Below are 14,289 nucleotides of genomic sequence, written 5' to 3' on the forward strand. Positions count from 1 at the left end.
GTGTGATGGGGAACAAACCCTGTTTATATACATTTGCTATCACTTTCTTCTTGCAGCAGAAATCACTGTTGATAAACCACACATACCTGGAAGCCATCAGTCTTTAAAAAAAAGGCTTTAAGAGGCAGAAACCAGTCCAGTCAGTACACTACAGTGGATTGGAAGCCTCACTCAACAGGGTGGCTGATGTAGTGATGAAGTGACTTAGCGATTAATTGACTTAATACATGCACATGGAAGGACTAAATTGTGCAGTGGTACAGTGCCTGCTTGGCATGCAAAAAACCCCAGGTTCATCTCCAGTTCTGCTTCCTCTAAACAAGTCTGGAGAGAAGGATTCCTTTCTGAAGCCTTGAGGAACTACCAGTGCTGAGGAGGGAGCAAATAGTACTGAGTTGAGTATAACTCAGGAGATGACTTAATATTTGGCATTTGTCTACATACCTACACTTTTTTTGTGATATGTTCTGGATCAGATTTAAATAAATAGAAGCTTTTTTGCATTACTACAATGAGCTTATATCAGTGATGTTTGCCATTTTTAAATATGGAGTCCTAATTATTGGAACCAATTGGGAAGAAATAGAAATCTCTCCTTTCTGACAGACAATTACAGTTATACTAATTGTAATTAGTATAATATAGGTGATGGAGCAGGGTGAGTACATGCTCCCTAATTAAAACATGAAATTGGGTTAATTATCTTTCAGTAATAATGGCAACTGCGATAAGACTTTTAACATTGTTGAAAAATAATGAGCTATTTCAGGAACCTTATGATGGATTTCACAAATCAATGGTAACTTAGTAAAGGTTTAGAATTTCTTTCTTTTTAAAATATAGGTTTGATCTTTTGCATGTAAAGGCAAAGAGGTAATTGAGGCAAGTCTAGTGTACTCCAGCCAGAGATTTGGATAGTCAATTATAGTCAATGCATGAAATTGAAGTCCAGCCTTCTAATGATTTTTCTGGCTCCCTAGAAGAACTCCAGCCTCTAGAATAGAGACAGAGTCTGCAGCATCTTAAGGACTTAAGAAGTTATTATGGCATAAAATTTCATGGACCAAGTATTTTTCAGAGCAATTGAGATCAGAAAGCCAGAATGGGGTTTCTGAAATCTGATGCTTTGATCTGATAATGCCTCTTTGGGCTCATCCTCACTCCTCTCTAGCTGCAGCACTAAGCTGCCTCTCCAACCGTTCTTAAAAGACATATTCTCACGATGCTGCCTTTGTTGCGTCCCTAGCCTACTTGCAGAGGCAGCTTACATTTACCTTTTGCTGTTTCGGTTCTTTTCACCTGGACCTACAAAAATCTAGGTGGCTGTAGGGAGGCAGCAAACTCTTAACTATTTGCTGCTATCTAGTGGTTATCTGGAATTGTGCATCCCAGATCTGGTAGTTCTATACAAAATGTTACAAGATAAGCAATGAGGGAAAATCATAGTTAGGGGGTATGGATGGTTGAGTCTTCCAGAGAGAGATGAATTCCTGGTGGTGGGATGAGATGGGCCTCTGCCTTACTCATCGCATGATGTTGTAATGAGGAGCTTGTAAATCTAAGAAATGACAGTAGCACTATAACTATGGTAGGAAAATGCTATTTCAAGGGACGAATGCTATTTCAGATATGGCAACATCTTGCTACCTTCTGCTTGAAGAGGCAGCCCATCTTTTCATTAGATGCAGTTCTTGGCTAACTTTGCATCTCAACTCCTGGATCCTGTTGCAGTGGCAAACTGGCAAGATTAAGTAAAGAAGCCAAAATGCAGAATTGCCAGAACAATAGTATTTGGGGTTGGAAGACAACTCTGAAATTTGTTGTAATGGTGAGCACCAACACTAGCAAGTTATTCTCTTATTTCTTTAAAGAAGGGGAAGGGAAGTGTGTTTTACTGTGGATATGGGGTAGGCAAAGCATTCAGTTACTTACTAGGAAGCATGACTGGATTGGCTGATAGTTCTCTGTACTCAGCTAGTGGCCAGAAAGAGCAAGGGCTAATTGGCTGGTTGCGTTCTGCAAGCACAAGACTGACAAACAAACAAACAAATAGGTCAATGCTTAGAGTGTCCTAATATCTGAGTAGACCTGAAAATAGTCAAAATATCCAGGATCAATCTCAGGTGTGTTTATAGGGCTGAGCCTGCATGGCTGGGGGGCAGGACAGGGCTGGGATTTCTTTTTCTTTTTTCCTTTTGGTGGATTTCTTTGTTTTTCAAATTATGGTAAACCTAACATAGGGTTGATATAACAATTTTCACCTAGTTCTTATCTCAAAATGGCAGGAAACTTTATCATCAGATTTTGGAAGACTTGTTCGAAAGGTTCCAGAATTGCTCAGTTTACACTAAACCAAAATCATACCAATAGCATTATGGTTCAGCCTGATAAAACCTGTATTGCAAATGTTGGGTGAGATCTAGATGTAGTCATACTTTGAACAAATTCACTGAATTCAGTAGATTTTATGTTAATCACCACTATCTTATAGCTTTGATTTCAGTAACTTTACTTTTGATCTAATCTTTCTTGTTAAATAAATAAAAAAACCTCAAATCTGGGAAGGTCCCCTACATTTTGTATAATAATTATGCTCTGATTAGGTGTGAAAATAGGAGAGTCAACATTACAGTGCGATTAATCTATTTTCAGTTTAGAAATGACATGGTGTCAGAATCCTCGCAAGATTTTATAGTAGATTTTACTGTTGGCTAATTGGTAGTTGCTTTTTACATGCTGCGGTTCTGCCATTGTACAAGATGGGGGGGAATGGTGGGAAAATGGATGAAGCACCGTTAGAGGCAGATGGCTCCTTATCACAGGCGCTGGAATGCTCAAGGCCGTACCAGTGGGAGAATCAGGAGACTAAGGAGGCAAGGCGGGTGAGGAGGGAAAAAGTAGAAAAAACAACTTTTGGCGCACAGAGGCTTAGTCTTAGCAATGCTTTGGAACTGTACACTTGTTCTCAATAAATGAGCTTTCTTTTGAATCAATATTGGTTGCAAGGAAAGTTACTGGACTTGGGAGTACCGGGTGGCAGATCATTACCCATGGGAAGTTGGTCTTGAATTTGCATTTCCAAACTTATTATGGTTGGTGGTTGCTGGAGTTTCGCTCAGCATCAAAAGGGTATTGTACGCTTTTTTTAAAAACAAGGAGAAAAAAAGTGTATCTTCAGTATGCATTCAAGAAAACTTAAAAAGCTGGGAACAATGGAATATTAAAAGCCATATTAATCAAATGCAAATTATGTCTCCAAAGCACCATAGTTATACAAAAGCAAAACATAACTCTGGAGGTTGGCCGGTATGAAAAACTACAGACAAGGTTTTTTTTTCCTTAAAAAATGTCAGTTCTATGGGAACCATTCCCCACCCCCCATGATTGACATGTTCACATATCAACCATTGGTACAAAGAGATATTTTCTAAATGGATGGTGTTTGTATTTATGATGGGCGGCTTTCTCTCCCCCCCCCATATGTTACAACACAGTTCTACACAAGTACCCTTTTATCATTATTTATTATTATTTTTACATATTTATGTGTGAATAGCTGAAATGAATTTTCTAAGTTAGAAAAGCTTGAGTTGAATAACATTAAACAGGATTCCAATGCAGAATTTTACAACAGAGAAACATAAGACCTAGATTTACAGGCAACTTGGGAGATTTTCTTACCTATCTTAGATATTAAACAGCACATTAGTAGTATAGTCCAGATCTGATGGAAAATTTATTATAGTTCTTCTTAGAACCACTACTGTATGGTCAGGTCATATACTATTAGAGTTCTCAAATCATCCCTTTCAGTTGAGATCGTGAATTATATTGTTTCAGAATGGCTTCTCCACTTGCCCCTTCAAAAGTTATCACAATGGAGTCTGAATGCTAAGTGATTCAAACTGAGTGCTAAATGATAAGTGTCTAGGGTGAAGGAGCTGAACTATTGTGCTGGTGGAATTCATGAGTGTCCAACTGAAGTTTGACACTCAGCCCAACTGGCATCCACAGGGGTGACACCTGGGAAGGGGTGTCAACAAAATTAGGATGGCCATTGCAGCATGTGATTGAAGTCCCACCCCTTTGTATGTGCATGCAACATTGAGGCACATACAAAAGGGGCAGGAGTTTGATTATGCTGCTGAAGCTAACACCTTGCCTTTTTTTTATCCTCCTCTACCCTATTCCCCTGCAGGTGCTGTTGCTACAGGATGTAAGGTACTTAAGATCCACAACTAATCTGTCTTGTAGATTGCAGTGAGATGTAAGAATGGCTAACTTGAATTGATATTAGGGCAGTGATCTATTCAGTCTACATAGAAAATGCATGGGTTTTCAACTTTGGGAGGGGGGATTAATTGGAATTCTGAAAGCATGAAATGATGTTTCTGCAGAATGATTGCCATAGTCATACCGATGAAGCCGCTCCCCAGGATTCCTTTTTGTCTTCTTTCTGAGAAGATCTAAATGCTTCCAAACAGCAGCCACCTGCCATTTTAATGTTCTGTATAAATGTCTCAGGTAGGATTCAAAAAGGCTTCAGGCTAATGCTTTGTTTTGCAGCATACAGCTTCCATATATTAAATAAGTTACTTACTAGCAAAGGGATGCTTCCACTGGCATATTGGTGTTAGAGATCCAGGGAATAATGAATAGAAAACTATTAAAGCTACTGCTCCGATAGCAGACATAAGTAACACTTAGTATTTGTTGCAATGGAGGATTTGTTCTGGGATTCAGCATATAAATAGAAATGTGTAGAGTCAAATCATCATGTGATGGTGAGTTATCCAAATTGTGCCAGTGGTAAAGAAATGTTATAGTTGCTGTTCCAATACCGACAGTCCAGTCTGCATCTGCAATCCCCTAGCTAAGCAGAAATAGAAGGGGAGTTAGTGTAATTCAGGAGGTTGAAGGATCTTTGGCTCTCTAGTTGTTTGCCAAGCCATAATCATAGCAATCTAATCTTGGTCATGCTGATTAGAGTTGCTGAAAATTATAGCTGAGCAACATTTTGGAGGGCCACAGATTCCCCAATCTTGGGCTTTACAGGTGTGACTTCTTGTGATTTGGACTTGCAATGAAGCCACCTCTCCTCAGCGAAGAACAGGATTCAGAAGCAGCCCACCTGCTTTGTAGGGAGAAGATCACATGCTCAGTTGATGGTATTTTCATTTTAATGGATTAGACATCAGGTGATAGGAAAGATCTTTATTTACTCTGCTTCCAGGGACCACCTGCCAATCAAAGTTGGCAGTATTTGGCCAGATAGATAAACAACCTGACATATTTTAAGACACCTTCTTATGTTTGTAAACATTTAGCTTGTTGTGACTGGAAATCTGCTGAATTTTCCTTTTTTTTTTTTTCTGACAAGGTCAGGATTGGGAATGCTTATGGGATATTTAATGGAGAAGGAAAGTGTTGTCTCAAGGTTGTTTGCTTCTATCTGAAGAAAATGCCATCTGTTCTGTTTGAGGCTTCCCACCAAGCTTACTGTAGCCTTGCGGCAGAAAAATAAATACATTTCTTCCAAATGTCAGAAAACTACATCTAGCTCACAACATTCTTTTAAAAAATGCAGTAAAAAGAAACCAAAAGCTGCAAACTTGTTTTAACATTCAACAGATTAACAGCTCCCAAACCTTGTTTTTTTAAAACACATTGGAGCATGTATGTTACATCAAGAAGTCCCGTCTATTGTTATCATTCTGTGTGTAACCAAAGTCTGATTTTGCTCAAATATTTTCATTGATGATTGGCTAAGGCTGCTATTCTGTAAACTCCTCCTCCTGAGCCATGTCTTTAGACTATCTCTGATGCAATCCATATTGTCTGTTGAAGCACATCAAATGTCACATATGAAACAGCCCATTTCCATGTTTTAGGTTTCTTGTATCCCTGTTTTATCTGAGAGCATCAACAGGAAAGATAGATAGTGTTTACGTTTATGGACTGCTCCACCTTATTTTCTTCTCACTGTGTCAATGCTATGCTGGTCCTGATTGCATGTTCAAAGGGTGGGCAGCCTTTTTTCTACTGAAGGCCACATTGTTTTCAAAGAGAATATGTGGTGGCACATGGGCTAGAGTTGAACCAAGCGGTGACAAAGGCAGAACAAAAATTTGGTAGGGACATCCATTCTCTTTTGGACACCTTATTTTTATTTTTAACGCTATCTTCTCTCTTTCCCATGAATTGAGAAATAACTTTTACTATCAGTCTGAAATTTGCACTTAGATTGAGGGCAACATGATGATTGTGGTCAGGAAGAAAGGACACCAAAATAAGTGAGGGCACTTGGTGAGCCAAGAGAATGAAACAATATTCCCATAACACTGGTCATGTGTACATTTCTCATATTTGGTCATGAAAACCGAAGACTGCAGTTAAGAACAGATGCCATGAAAGTAGTAACAAATCAGGAGGAGTCTGGAAGCACCTTTTCCAACTAACACATTTTATTAAAAGGCATAATGTTTTGTAAGTTGCAGCCCACTTCACTGTATACCTGATGGACATCTGATGAAATAATCTGTAGCTCACAAACATTTTTGCCTTTTAGTAAAATTTGCTGGTTTAAGTCTAACAAGGATCAAGCCTTATTCTGACTTTTAGCCAAAAAAAAAAAAAAAAAGCCCAAAATAGACTAACACAGCTCTCCTTCTACAGTGTCATGAAAGTAAGTGTGAGCAGAACATTTCTGGAGTCTTAACACCAGCAGTACTTCCATGATTCTTTCTTCACACTGTGCCTGATAAAGCAGCTTCTTGGTGTTGGCCATGTCTTCCTGTTTTTAACTGAATACACAGGAGGATTACAGCTATAAGCACAAGGGATATAAATTATTTTAGATCATGGTGTTGTGACATTGTGTTCCCTCCAACAGTATGGAAAAAAAAATCAGCAAGGGCTGACGGCAAACCTAACCAAATAAAGGATTAAAAAAAACATTACAGGAACATCCAAATCAGTCTTCAGGCTTTATAAACGTTTCCATAAAATATCGCACAATACACAATTGGTTTCCCTGGCCTTGGAAGTGAGACTTCAGCAAATATGTGATTTCACAAGCAAGCTTCAATGGGGATGGTTTTAGGCAGTGTTGTCCAAACTTGGCCACTTTAAGATGAGTGGACTTCAACTCCCAGAATTCCCCAGCCACCCATGGCTGGCTGGGGAATTCTGGGAGTTGAAGTCCACTCATCTTAAAGTGGCCAAGTTTGGACAACACTGGTTTTAGGTATTTAAAAATAGCAATTTAGATTTACTTCTGCTGCTGTTGCTGACACACAACAGCATTTTAACAAACTTAACTTCCTTGCTAACTCTTGACGGTTGCACAGAATATTTAGTCATACTGTAGAGATATGCTTACAAATTTAATTAGATGGAAAAGGATATCATACCTAAGGGCTTGGAAACCATCCCATGGCATTTAATAGGAGATTTACTTTTAGAAACATTCTTATCCAAAATAGGTCATAAAACTTCTTAGCTGTAAAATTAAGGCACTGCCTGTGGGCTTTGATAAAACTCCAGCGGTCCAATCCAGGCCTTGAATTAAAACCCTGGAATCAGCCTGTAGTTGTTCACTGTACCCGCCCCCCGCTCCTTTCCATTGTTCCCTCTGGCTTGGGCACTGAGCACTTGTCAGTATCGATGGCCAAAAGAATTGAGGGTACTTTTGATCTTGTCATGTTACCAAGAAAGCTTGGAGGGTTAAGTGCTCTGACTTATGGCAACAAAGACTGATCATCAAGGAATCCCAGATGAGTAAAAATCAGAGGCGGAACTAAGGATGTCATTTAGGTTGCAAAGGAAGATTGAGTTTTGGAATGATTGCCAATGCTGAGGAAATTCAAAAGAAATCAGATCAGCCACTCCTGAGAGATGTGTTGACGGACATGGATGTTATGGGAGCAAACCTGAAAGCAACTCAAACTCCATGTTAGGTTCCTTCCTGGGCTGGGCTGAGGAAGTGAAACAAAGGATGGCAGGCAATGTCCATTAAATGCACATTACGTGATATATAATGTAATGTTTATCATGTAATACATGATACAGTATATCATGTAATACTGTATTATTCAGACCATGAGACCATGGGAAGAAATAGGTAGCAATGTTATTAAAAAAGGACATTACTAAGTAAATATGCTTGACTATAGCCCAATAAATGTTAAGATCATATATATAACAATTAGTGGATATTCCGTGAACTTCAGTGAACATCATACAGACTAAACAATGACAGAAATTGAGGATTTCTGCGGGAAATGCTAGATGTGATAAATGCGTCATCCAGGAAGGACACTGTTCTTCGAGTGGTTGATTGGAATGAAGAAGGCTGGAATTGCAGAATCATTTTTTAATATATATATTTAATAAATATTATATATATATATATATATATATAAAATATTAAAGTTTTTAAAAAAAGATAAAAACTAATACAAACTAATATAAAGTAAGAGAAAGAAAAGAAAAAGAAAAAGAGCTAAAAGTGCAAGAAAGGAAAAAAAGGGAAAAGAAAAATAGAAAGAAAAAAGATTTAAAAAGTAGCTTCCAATCTTCTTTACAGCAGTTATAAGTACAATTATAAGTTTACCTCTTACTCTATGGTTACAACATAACTTTCTTCTTTCCATGATCTATTCTGTCTAATCATCAAAACCATAAATCATAAGTTCATTTCTTTCTGTTTTACACAAAAAGTCTATAAGGGGTTTCCAGTCAGCAATAAATGTAAATATTGTCTTTTTTCTGATTAAAGAGGTCAATTTAGCCATCTCAGCAAGTTCTATCATCTTCACCAACCATTCCTTCACTGTGGGTAATGCCAAATCTTGCACACAATATTCTTGCTGCAGTTATGTACAAAACAAAGTTATATGACTTTTTTCCAACTGTTTGTCCATCAATCCTAAAGGAAACATCTCTGGTTTCAATTGTATATTAATTTTTAAAATCCTCTGAATCAGTGTATGTATTTGAATCCAGAATTTTCTAGCTTTTTCCATGTCCATCAAACATGGTAAAATGCCCCTTCTTGTTGTTCACATTTCCAATATAAGTTTGAAGTGCCTTTCTCTATTCTAGACAATTTCTCTGGTGATATATACCAATGGTACATCATTTTATAAAAATTCTCTTTAAGGTTATTTTTTTCCCTATCCATTCAATCATGTCCAATTCTTGGAGAGATGGAAGAATGGGAAAACATGCTTTCCCATTGTCCATATGTATATTATAACCAAAATTTTTAGCCCACTTTATCATACATTCTTTTTCACTTCTTCTTCTTCTGTTTCAAATTTCAATAAAAGCTTATACATTTTAGCAATTACATGTTCATCATTTGTACATAATTCTATCAGTCTTAGAATGTTCAAAACCATAACTTCTTTTGCCTACTTTGTCTTTCTAATAATTGTAAATAAAAGAACCTTTGACAACTATATACCTCTGCCACCAGTTCTTCTCTTGATTTTATTTTACATTCCCCTTGACAAAATTCTAGTATCTCACGATACGTTAGCCATTTGTGTTTGCTTATAATTTCTCATCTATAAAATGCTTCTTGTGCTGAGAGCCATAAAAGTGTTTTCGGGTACAACCTGAGTTTGTATCTATTCCATATCCTTAATATGGCACATCTAACATAAAGATTTTTAAAATCCACATTAACTTTGACTTTGTCATACCACAAATATCATGCCATCCAAATCTCAGATCATGGCTTTCTAACTCCAAAAACCTTCTATTTCTCAGCAGTACCCACTCTTTCATCCAAACCAAGCAGCAAGCTGCAAAATACAATTTCGAATCAGGTAAACCCAATCCTCCTCTTTCCTTTGCATCTTATATTTAACTTGTGGTTTTTTTCCCCTGCCACACAAATTTAGATATGTCCTTCTGCCATTGTTTAAATGGTGCATCAGTTGTCAAAACAGGTATTATCTGAAACAAAAATATCATTCTAGGTAAGACATTAATTTTTAACACAGAAATTCTACCCAACAATGAAAATTGTAATTTCTCCCATCTTAACATATCTTTTTAAACTTAATTTCATGCCTTAATGTAGTTATTTTGAAATAACATACAGTTCATATTTGTCATAAAGATACCCAAATATTTTACCTTGTTCTCAATCTTAAAACCTGTTTTATTCATCAATTCTGTTTGATATTCTATTTTCATATTTTTGTTAACAACTTCATCTTCTGTTTATTAATCTTGAAACCTGCTAATGCACCAAATTGTTTTAATTTACCCATTAATATTTCAATTCCCTTTAAAGGATCTTCCAGAACCAACACCAAGTCATCTGCAAAAGAACTTACAGTATAAGTTTCTTTTTTTATCTTTACTCCCACAATCCTCTCATCTTGTCTTATATCTCTGTTCAATATTTCGAGAACCAAGATAAGCAAGAGAGGGGACCATGGGCATCCCTGTCTTGTTCCTTTTTGTATCTCACAGGGTTTTGTTAAATCTCTGTTAACAATTATTTGTGCTTTCTGTAAAGTGTAGATCTATCTTATCCATTTTATAAAGTTCTCTCCAAGGAATTGCAGAAGAGTTTGGACTGATAAACATAATAATTCAGGAGACAGGTCAGCAGAGTTTTGTAAAGATAATTCTTTGTTCATTGCCAACACTTTTTTCAAGCAACGTAAATTTAGGTTCTACACCGGAATATCACCAGATAGACAATGTAAGAATCAAACTGACAATATAAGAAGCAAGAGAAGATGGAGAAGTGCAATCCAGTTAAGCAGGACACTTCCAGGGCAGACTGTGGAACAGAATATGAATAATTGATACTAAATATAAGGGTTAACCCAATAAAATTTAAAAAGATAACTGTGCCAGCATGATTAGACCTGAAGGTAGTACAATCAGAATATAAAACTACTGAAAGAAGCTGATTTGGGGCGTTTGCCTTATGAGAAAGCACCTAAGGGACTATAGAAGAAGGCAAGAGAAATTGTGAAAGCTGGATTAAAAAAAATATTCCCAACATTTCAAAGAGGAAAAACATCTAAGTGGGTTTCAGAGTAAACTGTTGTGATAGGCAAGGAAAGACAGGGGATAAAGGCCTTGAGGCAGAAGAAGGATATAAAATAACTGAACACAGACTTTTGACAATGAGTAGGAAAAGACAAGGAAAGCTATCTCAGTCAAGAATGTCAACAAATCAATGAAAATAAGAAGAGAAATATAATGGGGGATTTTTTAAAAAGAAGATCAGAAACATCATAGGAAAGTATAACTAAATAGGACTATTCAGAAATTGTGCAAGAGTTCTAATAGAGGTAAATTAGATTAAAGAAAGATGAAAAGGTTATATCGAAACCCTTTACAAATATATTTGCAGAATGACTGAAACATTTATATAGAGAGAGCTGACTCCACTAAGAAATGAGGTATGAGAAGCAATAGATCAGCTGTCAGCAGGAAAGCATCAGGAAAGATGAAACACCGATTGAAATGAATAAAGCTGAAGAAGAAGAAGCAGTTAAAATGCTAACATATTTGTGACTAGAAATATGGAACTGGGTTGGGTCACAAAGAGACTGGAAATGATCAGTGCTTATGCTTATATTGAAGAAGGGATAAGCAAAAGAATGTGTAAATTATTGAACCATTGTAGTTCCTCTACAAACTAAGTTTGCTTGGGTTCTTACTAAAAAGACTACAGTCTTGTGTGAATAAAGAAATGCCAAATGAACAGGCAGTTTTCAGAAAAGGTAGGGGAACGTGGGGTTGGAGAGCTAATATAAGATGGATATTGAAGATAATACCTTTGTTTCACTGAATATACTAAGGCTTTTGATTGGAACATATAGAGGCTAATGGATGTACCAGAACATCTAATTATTTGAGGGAAATAGGGAATGAGGGAATCTTTTGAATGAGAAGCTACTGTAAGAATTGAGTTTGAAGAAACTGAGTGGTTCAGATTAGGAAGGGAATGGGACAACAATGTGTATTTCCCCATGATGGTTTAATTTCTACAGTGGAGAATATAATTAAAATGACAGAATTAGAAGAGGTGATTGCTGCAATCAAATCATAACAATTTGTGATAAGCAGATGATACCACTTTGTTAACTGAAAATAAATACGTCTTGGAAGAACTCATTATGAAAGTAAACATTGAAAGTGAAAGATCTGGGATAAAGTTAAATGTTCAGAAACCAAAGGTCATGTCAATCAGGATACTGAATGAACTTGCAACTGATGTTGAAGAAGTTGTGATGGAAAAATAATAAAATAAAGCTGGAAACTCTCCCCCCTTCCCACTTGCCTCTCCTGCAGCAAACTCTTTACTCCCACCCCCCCTTGCCTCTCTTTCTGCCCCCTTCCCCTCCTCACCTCTCCTGAAATCTCTTCTCCACTTCCCTCTGCCATTCTTTGCTCATGCAAAGCAGGATCAGCTCCAAGCTATTGCATGACCCAAGAGTGACCATGTTCCGCTGCCAAAAATAGCCCTCTTAACATTATCATACTGAAACAACGGGAGGGCCATCACCTGTCTGCTTAAGGATTTGCCGTGGTTCTTATCTCACAATAGAAAAAACATTTATCCCCCATTTAACACCTATCCAAACCTATCCTCAAATGAGATCCCTCAGATTTCCTGCTTCTCAACCTCAAAAGTGTATAAACAAATAAATATATAAATGTATAAAATATGCTTTTCTATTGTTCAGGGTCCCTCTTTCTTGAAACCAGGCACCCAATGATCATTGCAATAAACATGGTCCTCCTCGGCATTGTGCTCCTGTCTTTGGCAAAAATTCCACAACAAAGTGAATGTGATTGATAGCTTATTTTTGTTGGACTCAAAAATGATAAAAATGGTGTGCTAGATGAATAAAGAAGATTAATCGCATGGAAGCAGGCAATGATCAACTTAGATAAGATATGATAACAAAGTTCAGAATAGTTAAAGTAATTGTCTTTCCAGTGGTAATATATTGCTTTGAAAGCTGGATATTGAGAAAGAATGAAAGAAGATAGATCCCTTTGCCTCATAGATATGTAGACTATTACTACCAAGAGTAGGAAGAACCAATCTATCTATTATAGATTATAGACCAATTAAGGACTAGCTGCTTCCTTAAGACAATGATCAGAAAGCAGAAACTGTTGCATTTGAGACATGTGATACAAGCAGATTGTAGACTAGAAAAATGATGTAGTAATAATAACTTTATTGAGGTCATTAACCAGCACAAGGAAATTGGTATTCAAATATCCAAAATATCCAAAAGTAAATGGATAATATCAGGATAATTAGGAAAAGTACATACAAAGAATTTTGGCTAAAAGACAATATTAAATCAAAATATGCTAAGGGGCTTGCTCAGACTACACATATGCAACAGTAGGTTCCATCCTTAACTATGGGTGTGTTATTTCAGGGTTGATGTTGGAAGGTAGAAATTACTTATACTGTTGACTGTTGTATCCTGTTTTGCTGGTCAGGAGTGGAGTAATTAGGGCATTTCAAAGTTCTGTATAAAACTGGCAAGACAGAAGAACATGTTCGATAGTTCTACCTGTCCTGAGTCACAAGGACATACTCGTAAGGAATATGGTGTCTTTTTGTATCTACCAGCTAGAAGTGCTGAAGGGAGAGCATTACATTGGGCTAAGGTAAAGGCCCTTCTCTGATTTGGGATATAAAACGACTATGTTGGACAAGATTAAGGGAAGTAGAAGAATCACACAGTGGATAAGGCGGATGGACAGGATCAAGGAGATCACTGGAATGTCATTGGAAGAGCTATGGATCATCATTGGGGAAGATGGGTTGAAATGATGTGTACAGATAGTCACTAGGAATTAGCCCCAACGTGATGGCATCTAACTAACTTAACTCAGCAGATTTATTCTTCGAAGGTAATTAAACCTGGATAAACATCACATCCCAGGAACGTCTCATTAATTGGGATAATGGGAGCATATGTAGCGGTATAAACAATGTCTTTGGGGCTTTTGGTGAGGATTTTCTTTCAGAGGAAGTCTTCAGTTTTAGTTCCAATCATCTTAATCTGCACCTTTGTGAGGAATTTGAAAATCTTACCTTCTGTCCTAATCCAGCTTTCTTTGTCCCATATCTAATTTCTGCTGCCTGTACACAAATCTATTAAAAAGAAGCTTATTCCTTCATGTTCTACTTTTTGGACAGAGAGAACATGCTTGTCAAACCTTCCTTCCCAGCATCTTCTTCCCTTAAAATAACTTTTACCACATTTATTTTCCTTG

The 14,289-nt window shown here is 37.0% G+C and overlaps 1 long non-coding RNA gene across 1 annotated transcript in view; it reads left to right on the forward strand.

Moving 5' to 3' along the window:
• The first annotated feature begins 4,143 nt into the window (after positions 1-4,143).
• LOC148216535 (uncharacterized) overlaps positions 4,144-14,289 on the forward strand; it is a 119,982-nt gene continuing 109,836 nt past the window's right edge. Inside the window, exon 1 of the long non-coding RNA XR_015795188.1 lies at positions 4,144-4,221. This is a non-coding gene — a long non-coding RNA (uncharacterized LOC148216535). The remainder of the gene's footprint in view (positions 4,222-14,289) is intronic.

Source organism: Python bivittatus, unplaced genomic scaffold, assembly GCF_059951505.1.
Source record: "Python bivittatus isolate LINGU-HERP-01145 unplaced genomic scaffold, Pbiv_v1 ctg000200_np1212, whole genome shotgun sequence".
Taxonomy (NCBI): Eukaryota; Metazoa; Chordata; class Lepidosauria; order Squamata; family Pythonidae; genus Python; species Python bivittatus.